The sequence below is a fragment of the Mus caroli genome, unplaced genomic scaffold (assembly GCF_978045245.1).
Source record: "Mus caroli unplaced genomic scaffold, Mus_caroli_1 scaffold_6, whole genome shotgun sequence".
NCBI classification, from domain to species: Eukaryota; Metazoa; Chordata; class Mammalia; order Rodentia; family Muridae; genus Mus; species Mus caroli.
In genome coordinates, this window is record NW_028227261.1 from 38691907 (window position 1) to 38705516 (window position 13610).

General features: G+C 46.0%; 1 protein-coding gene across 4 annotated transcripts in view; it reads left to right on the forward strand.

Moving 5' to 3' along the window:
• The first annotated feature begins 53 nt into the window (after window positions 1–53).
• St3gal3 (ST3 beta-galactoside alpha-2,3-sialyltransferase 3) overlaps window positions 54–13610 on the forward strand; it is a 205967-nt gene continuing 192410 nt past the window's right edge. For 3 of the 4 annotated variants that reach the window (XM_085839036.1, XM_021161382.2, XM_021161385.3), the window contains exon 1: window positions 54–608. The gene's annotated coding sequence lies outside the window, so the exon portion shown is untranslated. The remainder of the gene's footprint in view (window positions 609–13610) is intronic. The other variant, XM_021161383.2, reaches the window with a different exon arrangement.

A 13610-nucleotide genomic window follows, 5' to 3' on the forward strand; every position in this document is an offset into this window, starting at 1 on the left:
CTCGCATTGGCCTGACCGGCGCCCCGCCCGGTTCCGGTGCTCCCATTGGCTGCTGATGCCCGACCCCCGGCGCGGCCGCCGAGGCGGACCGCAGGATTGGTGGTCCCGCCGCTGCGTCCCCACCATGGCGGCGCCCGTGCAGCTTGCCGCGTCCTGGGCTCCCTCTGGGGTCCCCTCGGCTGTCCCCGCTATTCGCGCTGCAATTGCCTCCGCGCTCGGCGTGCACCCTGGCGCCACCCGCCCCCGGCCTCCCTCTCCGCTGCGGTAAGGCCTGCCCTGCGTCCCCGAAGCAGCTCTTGGCCGCCGCGCCCCTCCCCCGGCCAGACCGGCCCGAGCCGCGCTGGGGACCAAAGCCCGGGCCCGGGTGGGGGCCAGGCCTGCAGAGATCCGCGCGAGCCGGACCGAGCGCGCCGAGGTCACCTGTGTGCAGTGCCCCAGTGCGCGCGAGTCTGGGCACAGAGGAGGGTCACGGTCACCCGGGACCCGCTGTGGGACAAGCGCAAGAAAGTCCGGGAAAAGCCTAGCGGGAGTCACCAAGAGTAGCGGTTGTCATCTCTGCCCTCCCCGGGGCCAGATCCTCCTTGGAGCGACCGGGCCAGTTTGTCAAAGTACGTCTTCTCACTACCCTTTCTTCTGGAGTGCTTCCCCATTGTCTTCTCAGTGGTCTTGTTTGCGAGAGAAAAGCTTAGTGAGGACGGTAGATTTGGATAGGCGGATGTCCCACAGATGTGTTTAGACTCCTTTTTACAGTAGCACCCATTTTTATGATTCCTCAATAAATTTAATTTTTGTTTGTTTCTCTAGAGTACCGGGAGGTGGTAAAACTGAGTCACTGTAATTAACCCAGGGAGTGACCGATGAAGGGAGCCAGCTGCTATCCCAGAAAGCAAAGAGTGCTTAACACATTTCTCTGAGGTCCTTTGAATTATTAGCACTATAGATAATGTGCTGAGAAGGAAGAAAAAGCCACGAGTTAGAGTTAGGTTCCTGACATGTAGCACAGTAGACATCATGACAATTCCACTTGTGTCCCTAAACTTTCAATTAAAGACTCAGAGGAATTGGATCCCGGGGTGGTAGGTGCACACCTGTAATAACACTGAGAAGCTGAAGCAGGAGGATTGCTTCAGAGGCCAGCCTGGGCTACATAGAATAATAGTACCATGTCAACAAGAGCCACATAGCAAGACCCAGTCTCAACAGACTGAAGAAAGGAAAAGAAGAAAGATCGGAGGATTAAAAATTGGAGTAAAACCTTATGACCAAATGGGAGTTTCATATAGTCTCCTAAAATAACACATTTTGAAATATAAAGTGGTGTTGGTTGCTCCATTTCACTAATCGGATGTCTGTATCTCCTAACAAGTTATTAATGATGAAGCAAAGCAAGTGTGATCCTAGAGACTGGTGAGCTTGCTCACACAGTCAAGCGCCTACTGAATCCTTGTTTTGTTTTGTGCAAGGCGCAGACTTGAGGGAACTTGGACAATTAAAATACGGAGCTTGTTCTCTGGACCTCTGTAGGATGTGGAAGTGAAACACACACAGATGAGAAACTCAGGGTGTGGCCTCTAGAATTCCAAGAGGAGAAGGGAGTGTGTTTAAGGAAGATTTCATGGCGGAACTGAAGTTTTTTGAGTTGAACCAAAAAGAGTGGAAAGGCTACCCGGAGAGGAAGTGAGCCAGTGAAAATCCAGGATGCGGAAGGTGGCAGAGGAGGACTCAATGCGGTGTGCGGTTCCAGGGCTTTCTTAGCAGCAGAAGAAAGGGAGATGAGGTTGTACAAAAGACAAGTTGGGGGCTGGGGATGTAGTTCAGTTGGTAGGGTCCTTGTCTAGCATGCAAGGAGCCCTATGTGATCCTCTGCACCTTGTAAAACCAGGCATGGCACCACAGGAGGACACCAAACCCTATGTCCGTTCCAAAGGCCGGAAGTTTGAGCGTGCCAGAGGCCAAAGGGCCAGCCGAGGCTACGAAAACTAACTCTGGATCTTAGTCTTAATAAAAAAAAGCTTTGAATGTTGGAAAAAAAAAAAAAAGAAGTTCAAGGTCATCTCTGACTACACAGTGAGCTGAGGCTAGTCTAGTGACCCTGTCGTAAACAAAAGCAATCCAGAGGTGGGTTAGAGAAGCACCTTTTTCCTATGAGGATCAAAGGCCAAACCAATCGCCATAAGGACCTGGGCCCGGCAGGAAAGATGCCACGAGTAGCACTTAGATAGGAATGTCACTCCTGTATCTGCCTCCAGCCGGAATCCACGTTGCCTTGAGCTACTTTCAGTTACCAGCCAGCTTCGAGCAGTTAGAGACAGGTCCCAGGGCTGCCACCACACTGCTCTGACATTGATTTCTTTCAGCTCTTACAGTCATCACACAGGTTGGGGCCTGGTGTTTCTGGGAATTGCCCCAGAATCCCCTGAACATGTGTCCCCCTCCCCCTTCTGTTAGACCTCACCCACTGTTACAGATAGGCACACCGCTTCTCTGGCCTTCAGGCTCTCTATTGGGTTAGGCCGAGGGCAGCCTGGCATCAGCAGGTTATTGGCATGCCCTTTGATAAGCCCTTTCCAGGTCCCTTCATCCATGTGTTTGGTTGCTTAAGCTCCATGTGTTTGCATGAGTTGGCTTTTTTTTTTTTTTTTTTGGTTTTTCGAGACAAGGTCTCTCTGTGTAGCCCTGGCTGTCCTGGAACTCACTCTGTAGACCAGGCTTGCCTCGAACTCAGAAATTCACTTGCCTCTGCCTCCCAGGTGCTGGGATTAAAGGCGTACGCCACCACACCCGGCTATGTGTTGGCTTTTTATGTCTTAAATGAGCCCTTCATTCTCCATCATTGCCCTGGCCCACGTTTTATGGCCATTCCATATAGAACTTCCTCTGTAAGCCCTCTCTGCTTTTCCCTCCGCCTAGATGACCTGTCGCTCTCTAATTCTGGGACTCTGCCCTTTTGTATTTGTTTTTTTTTTTTTTTTTATTGGTTCTCTTGTGTATGGTGTGTGGGTGTTTTGTTTGTTTGGTTGGTGTTTTTTGAGGCAAGATCTTGTCTAGTCCGGGCTGGCCTTGAACCGACCCCCCCCCTCCCTTTCTCCCTCCATTTTAGACAGGACCTCAGGCATCCTAGGCCAGCCTCAAACAGCTGAGGACCTTGAACTCAGAGTCTTCCTGTCCCCTTAGCTCTGCAGGCTTCAGAGTTTTCCTGTTTGCCATAGTCACCTTACCGTCTCTTCCATGCCATAGTCACCTTACCGTCTCTTCCACTCGCAGTGTTAGACCTATTTTAAAAGAAAAGGCACGGCTGCCTTTCCTGTTGTCTGCAACAGTGTTTTTACATAGTAGGTACTTGGCATATGTATTTTATGTACAAAATGGTATTCTGATACAGGCAATACTGTAGTTACTGTCTCCTGCTCCTGCCCGCTGTAATTACTGGCCACTGCTCTCTTGCTACATACTCAAAAATGATTCTAACTGAAAGAAAAAGAGGGGGGGTGGGGCTCAGCTGGTCGAGGGCTTGCTAGGCATTTATGAGGTTCTGAGCTCCATCCTAGCTTTTCATACGCAGAATATGGCAGGACATGCTTGTAATCCCAGCATTCTGGAGGTGGAAGCAGGAAGCTCAGGCACTGAAGATCCATCCAATTGTCTGAGTTGCTGAAGGCACTCGCCGCCAAGCCTCATGACCTGAATTTGATTCCTGGAATAACCACGTTAGAAGAGAAGAACTGATCCTCTTGACTGCCAGATGGGTACTGTCTGGTGGGCCAACAAACGTAAAAGAGAGACAAGAGCTAAAAGAAAAAAAAAAATCAAGATGATCTTCAGCTATTTGTGGAATTTGAGGCCAGCCTGGACTACATGAGATCTTGTACTCCCCTGAAAGAAAAAGAAAATAGTCTTGAAGTAGGATAGCTACAACAACATCCCTTGTGCAATCAAAATATTTGTCATTAAAAACATGCAAGTAAACTGGCCATAGGAAGAGAATGCTTTACTGAGAGAGCCAAAGCATTGGTTTGGGTAATTTACAGTTAAAAAAAAGATCTCAAGATTTTGGTGGCTTTAAGAGAACCTAAGCTGGCTTCCTGTCGATGTAGCCCATTTACTGTGAGTGTCCAGAGGACTCTGCTTGTCACACATAATCAGGAATGGAGACAGTTGGAAACTAGTGGGTGGTCAAGTGGGTGCCAGCTTTTACAGCTTCCATTCTGTTGCTTTACTGGTATCTCATGGGTCAGAGAGGGGCACGTGGCCTTGCCTAACTTTAAAACAGGGTGGGGGAATGGCGGACTTAGCTTATAGCAAATGTACCAAGAGCCAAAGCTGTGTTTTGGCACTGACAGCTACTACATAATCCTGTATTAAATCACAGACCATTGACGATGAGAGCTAGTAAGTCGGACCGGCGCTAGAGGCAAGTGTATAGATATCAGCAAGAGTGGCGCACGCCTTTATTCTCAGCACTTGGGGCAGAAGCAGGTGGATTTCTGAGTTCGAGGCCAGCCTGGTCTACAGAGTTGAGTTCCAGGACAGCCAGGGCTACACAGAGAAACCCTGTCTCGAAAAAACCAACCCCCCCAAAAAAACGAAGAAGAAGAAGAAGAAGAAGAAGAAGAAGAAGAAACAGAAGGGTGGGTTCAATACTTAGAATTACAAGGGCAATAAATCACACCCTGACGATAATGCAATAAATCACACCCCGATGATAATGCAGCCATTCCCTAGCTGATTACTGGTTGATAGCAGTCTGTTTTGTCTGGAGATAGTGTCTCATGGAGCTCTGGCTGGCTTGAAATCCTCTATGTAGCTGAGGATAGCTTTTGAACTTGGAATCCTCCTGTTTGCATCTCTCAAGTACTACAGCATTCGGGGGTGTTAGAAAGTGTGCACTTGTGCTACCCACTCAGGAACAGAGACAGTAGGACGAAGAGTTTGAGGCTAGTCTCAAACCTGTCGCAAAATTAAGTAACAACTAAGATGTAGCTTAATTGCTGAAGTACTTGCCTGGTATGCACAGAGCTGTGGGTGTGTTCAGTGCCATGAACTGAGCGTGTGGTAGCATGTCTATTAATCTAGCATTCAGGTGGTTAGAGGTAGGGGTTCGAAGTTCCAGGTCATCTTTATCTACACAGAGTTGGAAGCCAACCTGGGATACATGAAACCTTGTGTAAAACAAACAAACAAATAATAAGAAATAATAAGTAGGCCAAATCATATTTAAGTGTTTTTCATTATGAAGTCAGAAAGGGGAAGCAGAGTTAGGAGTCTCAAACTCAAGGGCAGCCTAAGCTACATAAGTGAGACCTTGTCTCAGAGTAAAAAGTCAAGAGTCTAAAATGTTAAGATGCATTTAATTGATTTAATTGGATTTAAATGAGTCTTCAAACTTGGTATTTGGGCTTGCTTTTGATAAAGCTAAGTGTTGGTTGGAGCTCTGACTTGGAGACAGAAGAGCTGACTTTCTGGCTATGGGTCTTGGCTCTGTCACCAACCACCTGTCTGACATTTAACAAACTTTTTGTTTCATCTTAACTTCCTGTGCTGGAGTTTGATCCCAGGATCTTGTGCATGCTGGACCCTACCACCGAACCACATCCCTATCCAGTGTCTTGTCCTCTCTTTTCCTTTTTGAAACAGAGTCTCTGTAGGTAGACCAGACTGGCCTGGAACTCACAGAGCTCCTCCTGCCTCAGTTCCCAAGTGTTGGGATTAAAGGTGTGTGCCACCATATCTGGCTACTGTATATATATATTTTTATTTTTACACTTAACATGGTATTTAGCTATACCTGGCAATCTATGCCACTTCAGTAGACTCTACTCACTGCCACAGTGTTAAACAGGGCTTGGTGACAGCCTCACCTCTAACATTGTAGCATTACAAACGGGAATGATACATCCCTGACTAAGATAGTTTAGAATTTATATATAACCCCACCCAGCTTCCTTTATACTTGAGATCACCTGTGACTGTAGCCTGTGATACAATGTAAATGCTGTGTAAATCCTTTGTGTGTTCCTGTCTTTGCTTCCCCAGTGTAGGGATTATAAGCAAGAACCACCATACCTGACTCAGACATGTTTTTTGTTTGTTTTTAAAGATTTATTTATTTTATGTATGTGAGTACACTGTCATTCTCTTCACACACCAGAAGGGGGCATCGGATCCCATTACAGATGGTTGTGAGCCACCATGTGGTTGCTGGGAATTGAACTCAGCACCTCTGGAAGAGCAGTCAGTGCTCTTAACTGCTAAGCCATCTCTCCAGCACCTCAGACACGTTTTTGTTTGTTTTGTTTTGTCTTGTTTTTTGACACAGGGTCTTTAGTCCAGTAATTCATTATATAGCTGAGGATAAATTTGAACTTCTTATCCTTCCGCTTCTTCCTGGATGCTGAACCATCAAATATAACATATTTACAAATTTGTGATTCTCTGTGTGTGTGTGTGTTTATGAGTGAGTGAATGTGAATGCAGGTATCTACAGAGATGAGGGTGTTCATGAAACTGGAGTTACAGGAACGTTTAAGCTCCCTAGTGCGGGTACTGAGAACTGTATTCAAGTCCTCTGAAGGAAATACAGTATTTTAGAATTTTATTTATGTATATTATTTGTTTGTGTGTGTGTGTGTGGGGTACCATAGCATGCATGTGGAGCTCAGAGAATAATTTTGTGGGTTGATTCTCTTCCTTGACTTTTATGTGGGTTCTGGGGATAGAACTCAGTCCATTTAGTTGCATGGTAAACACTTTTATCTGCTCAGCCACCTCTCAGATTCCCAGACATTTTTTTTTAATATTTTCAATCTGTGGTTGATAGAATGTGGAACAGGCAAAGATAGAGGGGCTGACCACCTTAGAACCAGGGCTGAGCTGAGGGTTTTGTAGCTGACTTAAGGGGGCCAGGTGTCCAATTGGGAATAAAGTAATGTTTTTTTTTTTTTTTTTAGAGAAATTCATGCCTAATTAAAGACTTCATTAATCAGCAGTCATTAGCTAGGTGGATGTGGGTTTAGAGGGCTTTTCACACAGGAAACAATGTATACCCAGGCCCAGAGACCCAAGAACATGGCTGCATCCTGAGGCTGCTTTATGGTAGCAGTGCAGAATGTCCTCAGTGGGTGGGTGGGTGGGAATGATGTAAAAGCCAGCCAAGAAGATTGAGCTAAAGCTTCAAGATGATTAGGGGCCAGGAGCGGATTGGCCAGTAGGAAATGACATTATCAGCTTTGTCTTTCAGGAAGATCAGTGGGAGGAGGTGGGGGAGAGGGAGCCATGACAGAAAGCTCTGAGGTTTATAGCCACAGTCCCAAGCTACTACCAGTCATAAAAGATTTATAGATGCGATTACAGTGAGGCAAGAGAGGGGACGGATACTAGAGGCCGATACCGTCAGGTGCCAGGTGCGTCCATGGCCTATGGAAGTGCAGATAAGAGCCTGCGGAGTTGATAGATTTCAGTCAGTCACCAGTTTCTAACGTCTGACCTTGGGCAGGCTGCAAACCTCTTGTGTCTTCCTGATTTTCAGATTTGAAAATTAGAGATAAAATTCCTTACCTTCCACAGTTATTGTGCAGATCAGGTTAGCATAAAAGATAAAAGGCCTGGGCCTGTGTTGTCCGATGTGTGAGGATCTCTGCTTGCCTGTCTGTCTGTCCGCCTGTCTGTATGTCTCTCTTTCTTTCTCTCTCTCTTGTAGGCATGAATGTGTATGTGTGTGGTAGTGAGCATGAACATGTGGTGGCTGCGTGAAGAGGCTAGCTTTTGTTCCTCAGGAGCTGTCCACATTGCTTTCTTCTGAGACTTGGTCTTTCCCTGACCTAGGGCTCTCTGACTAAGCTAGGCTGACTGGCCATCGAACCCCAGCAGTCCTCCTGTCTTATGACCCTATCGCTGGAATTACAAGCTTACACTCATACAGCCTTGCTTTTTATGGGTCCTGAGGAACTCATCCTAGGTCTTTCTGTTTATGTGGTTGGTAAGCACTTTACCAACTGAGCCATGCCCACAGCCCCATAAAGAATGTCTTGCAATAAAACTGGCGATTTTACCGTTCCTAAGATTTAATACATGTTACCTCAGCCATAGTGGTGACCATTTGTCTCAAGTTCCCTTCACTAATGATAACCACTGCCTGCTTCATGGTTTTGTTTTGTTTTTTTTTTTGTAATGTCTTTTAAGTGATTGATGAAGCTTTTCTGGGAGTGTTAGGCATAAGGGAATTTATTATGACATTAAGAAAAGAGAAGTGATATGAGTATCATACCAGCTAAAACACTGTTCGAATGCTAACCAGTTCTGTTCACAGCCCTCATGTGGAAGTGACCTCAGTGTACAGCTCTCAGTCAGCCACCGATGGTGACATGGTGTTAGGTGTCGGCGCATTGCTTCTTGCTCTGTCTGTCCTTTCTGACTTCTTTCCCCTGAGGTTTTATTCTCTTACTGTCTTCTGGAGAGCTTTTTCTTTATAAGGATGCTGTCTTAGTTAGGGTTTTACTGCTGTGAACAGACACCATGACCAAGGCAAGTCTTATAAAAAACAACATTTAATTGGGGCTGGCTTAACAGGTTCAGAGGTTCAGTCCATTATCATCAAGGTGGGAGCATGGCAGCATCCAGGCAGGCATGGTGCATGTAGAGCTGAGAGTTCTACGTCTTCATCCAAAGGCTGCTAGTGGAAGACTGACCTCCAGGCAACTAGGGTGAGGATCTTATACCCACACCCACAGTGACACACCCATTCCAACCAGGTCACACCTATTCCAACAAGGCCACACCTTCAGTTGGTGCCACTCCCTGGTCCAAGGATATACAAACCATCACAGATGCTAATAGGGTCTAATTTTTTTTTTTTTTTTTCTGTCAGCTTCCTCTCTAGCCATGCTGGCTGTGCATAAGCTGCTTTCTGGACCCTGCAGTGTTTTATCATATTTTGTCATGATGACTCTTTATCTGTTGCCTGTCAGTACTTGTCACTGTATCAGTACATCGCTCTTTCCTTCATGTCAGGTTTTCTTTCAGAATAATGATAAAGCGGCATGTTTATATGCGTTGTTGGTATCAAGACATGATCTCGCTGTGTAGTCCTGGCTGTCCTGGAACTCACTCCGTAGACCAGGTTGGCTGCAAACTTACAGAGATCTTCCTGACTCTGCCCTCTCTAACTGTTGGCATTAAAGACGTGTGCCATCATGCCTAACAACCTTCACCCTCCCCCACTTTTAAATCTTGTGTTATGTGTTCATGTGTGTGTTCATGTATGTGTTTATGTGTGTGTTCATGTGTGTGTTAATGTATGTGTCCATGTGTGTGTCATATATGTGGGTACAGGCATGTGCATGTAGATGTCAGAGGGCAGCCTCACGTGTCAAACCTCACTTTTTATCCCGTTTGAGACAGGATGTCTGTTGTCTGCTATGCCAGGCTTGCTGACCTAGGAGCTTTTGGGGATTCGCCTGTCTTCCTCTTTCTATCTCCACAGAAGCACTGGATTCCAGACAGTTGTGCTACTGTGCCTAACTTTTACATTGGTTCAGGGGATTTGAACTCAGGTCTCTACGCTTGCATGGCAAGTGCTTTACTCAGGGAGCCAACTCCCTACATGAAGTATATTGTATATGTATGTTTGTATGTATGTATGTGTGCTGTGTGCATGCCTGTATGCGTGTAGGAAGCCAAAGATCAGCTTTAGTTGTTCTTTACCTTGTTTTTGTTTTGTGGAGTGTGTGTGTGTGTGTGTGTGTGTGTGTGTGTGTGTGTGTGTGAGAGAGAGAGAGAGAGAGAGAGTGCAAGCGCACTAATTTGGAACTTAGCAATTAGACTAGGCTGATTGGTGGCAAGCCCCAGGGATGTACTGAGATCCACCCAGTGCTGGGCTTACAGTGCTCCAGAGGCGCAGGCTATGTCGCTTCATCACACCCTTTGTTTAGAAAGTCAAGACTATTTGTGAAACCCTGAAACTAAGTGTTGCAGAGACGGTTGGCTTCAGGATCTCCTTATCATTTAAACATATTAAATACTCCCATAGAATGTGTGTTTCCATGGGTTTTGCTGATTAATTATTTACTATATTAGATATAGTGAATGCATTAAAAGTTACCAGAGGGATGGTGAGATGGCTTACTGGGTTGTCTCCTGACCTCTACCCATCTCTCTCTTTCTCTCTCTCTTTCTCTGTCTTACACTCACACACACACACAAATAAAACACTTTTTTTTTTTTTTTTGGTTTTTCGAGACAGGGTTTCTCTGTGTAGCCCTGGCTGTCCTGGAACTCAATCTGTAGACCAGGTTGGCCTCAAGCTCAGAAATCGGCCTGCCTCTGCCTCCCAAGTGCTGGGATTAAAGGCGTGCGCCACCACGCCCGGCAATAAAACACTTTTAAAAAGTTATTAGCTACTGAGAAAACTTTAGATCACAGGAATACACAGTCATGTTTTCCAATAGCTGTGAGAGCAGTTGTATCATATGTCACACTGTGTGGCCCCAAGACACTCTGTCTCATGAGAGAGTAGGTGTGAACAAGGAATAGTATCTTAGAGTAATTTTGTAAATAGAGTCCCTGAAAAGTTCTGGGATTACTGGTCCTTGGGATACACTTTGAGAATTGCTTATGTGTGTGTAGTGTGTATGGTGTGTGTGTAGAGAGAGAGTGTAAGGTGTGAGTACATAGAGTGTTTGACTTTTCTTTTTTTTCATAGAGTGTGTGTATGTGTTTTGTGTGTGTTTGTGTGTATTGGATATGTGTGTGTATACAGATTGTGTGGTGTGTGTGTGTGTGTATGTATGTGTGTATATATATATATATATATATATATATATATATAGAGAGAGAGAGAGAGAGAGGTGTGTATAGAGTATGTGTTGTGATGTGTTCCATATGTTTATGTGGTGTGTGTGTATAGAGTGTGTGTGTGTGCATGGTGTATGTGTATACAGAATGTGTGTGTTGTGTGTGTGTATAGAGTGTGTGTGTGTGGTATGTGCGTGTGAAGCATGACAGTGTTTATATGATGTTTTTATGTGCTTCTGCTAACAAAGTAACAAGAATGGTAGCATTGATTAACTAAGTCTACTCTCAGATGCACCCAGCCCAGTTTCCTCTGAAGGACGCTAGCCTCGAGCCTGCGCCGAGACAGGTGCTCTGTCTCAGAAGGGCAGGTGCCTGCACCTCTGCCATATCAGGTAGGTCACATGATCTGGAAACTAGGAAAACCGATATTCCCATGGAAGAAAACCCAGCTTAAGCACCACAGTTAAGTTCTAGAGGACTTGTAAGGGCTTGTCAGGATGCTGGCTGACAGTCTGCAGTGTCTCCGTATTCAGTGTCACATGTGGTGATGGTCCCGCTCTGTGCATCTGATTGTTACAAACTTGCTCACATCCACATGGGTGTGGTTTACTACTGCATGGGCAGTGTACATTAGGAAGTGAGCGTGTCGCCACCTCTCACCTGTGCAGCCTCTGCACCTCTCACCTGTGCAGCCTCTGCACCTCTAACTGGAACCACCCCCTACTCCCCCACCCCAGCCCCATGCCAGCGAAACGAAAAGTTGGGCAAATTCATACAAAGGTGAGAGTTCTGGTGGCTCCCTTTGAGCGTCCCTGGAGACAGGTGGCCTGTGTGACTAAAGCGGCCTCATGTTGGTCTTGGCACAGTTCTGTCCTGTGTCCTGGTGTTGTGGTTTGAGCATGTTTCCCTAAGTAATCCTGTAGCAGTCCTCCCTGCCAGCAGAGAAAGCTCACATTCCCCAGCAGAGTTACTGTACCAGCTCCCCAGGCTTAGGCTAGTCCAGACATCACCTCTTGGAAGCGACAGCCATTAATTACCGCCATCCCATAATGTCTTAGCCTTGTTTGTTCAGCAGTTTCACCGTTGGCAGCAGTTATCCCTGGGCAGGTAAATAGTGGCTTTGTTTGCTCCGATAAGAAGATAGCAGGGTTCCAGCGTGGCTGTCCTCCATCCCGAGGTGCAGTGGTTTGTCCTCATTCGCTCTGTGCTTCTTTTAAGGCAGGGTCTCTCTGTGTAGCCCTAGCTGGCCCAGAAGTCACTCTACAGATGAGGCTCGCTTGGATTCAGAGATCCGCCTGCCTCTGGCTCCCGAGGACTGGCCATTGTTGTTTCTTTGTTTGCTTTTTGTTTGTTTTACAAGACTGTGGGGCCACTGCATAGGCTTAAAGGTGCAGGGTCTTAGGGAAGGAGCGGGAAGGAGCATCTCCCTCACATCCATAGCCATATACTGTTCAGTACATTAAGAGCAGAATGGTCAGGGCTGTTCTTACAGAGGACCCAGGTTCAGATCCCAGCACTCACATCAAGTGTACCTCCAATTCCAGCGGATCTTCTGCTGCTTCTGACCTCTGCCAGCACCCGCACCCACACCCATGTGCACACGCCCACACACAGATACACAACTAAAAATAAAGCAAATCTATACACAGAGAGGAAAGAACAGCAGAGGCTAGTGGAACTCATTAAATCTGAGGCTGTTGCATGGCTGTAGTTTGGGGTTTGTGACAGAGAGCATTGCATTCTCTCCGTGTGCTTTCCCTAGCGTTTGCTCCATCACTTGAGACAAGCTAGCTTTGGCTCTGACCGCTTCTCCCCCGTGTTTCTAGTCTGGGTTACACATTCTGCATCTACATGCAGCACAGAGCAGAGTCCAGCGAGCTGGCCTGCATGGGGCACGGCCATGTGCCTTCAGGTACATATCATTAGCTGCTGCTTTTGAGCTACACTGTGGTTTTCTGGGCATACTGCCATTTCCCAGCCTTGCTTTCCACATGAGCCCCTACCCCTCTGTTTCAGGCAGGCCGGGCAAAGAAGGGTCAATCTCTCAAACATGGGTGAAATACAGTACGATTTTCCCCAAGTCTGCACTCAGCTTTCTGATTGTTTTCATAGCAGTCACCTTTTCTGAATAAAAAGTATGTATACAACTTTTTCCTTTGAACACCATTAAGACAAACAAGATTTTATATATATATATATGTATATGTATATATAAGTATGTATATGTGTATATATATATATGTGTATATGTATATATGTGTGTGTGCATTATATACATATTATATATACATACAATTATATATACATATGTTTGTGTGTATATATATGTATGTGTGTGTATATATATGTGTGTGTGTATATATATATATATATATATATATTATACACACACACACACACACATAATATTAAGACCACACTTTAACAGCTCCTTTCTGAAGACTCCCAGCTCCCTCTAGTAAAAGTGATAATGAATTCACCTGTGCAAAACCAAATGGTTTCTTCCTGTGAATTTTCACTCCCTATATCTCTCCCTGGTTCCAGTTACAGGCATGAGCCCCTGCTCTCAGCCTTTCCTGACTCCTAGCAAGCATGAGCAATGTAGAGTGCATGTTATTACTGTATGTGTGGTGTGTGTGTGTTAATGCTGGTGGGCCGGTGGGCATAACCGTTGTGCCTTGCCTGTCTGCATGTCAGAGGACAACCCTTGAGAGCTGGTTCTCCCCTTCCACTGCAGGATCTGGGCATTTAACTCAGGTTGTCAGGTTGTAAGCCTTAATCATAAGTTTTACCCACTGAGCCATCTCACTGACCTGTCCCCC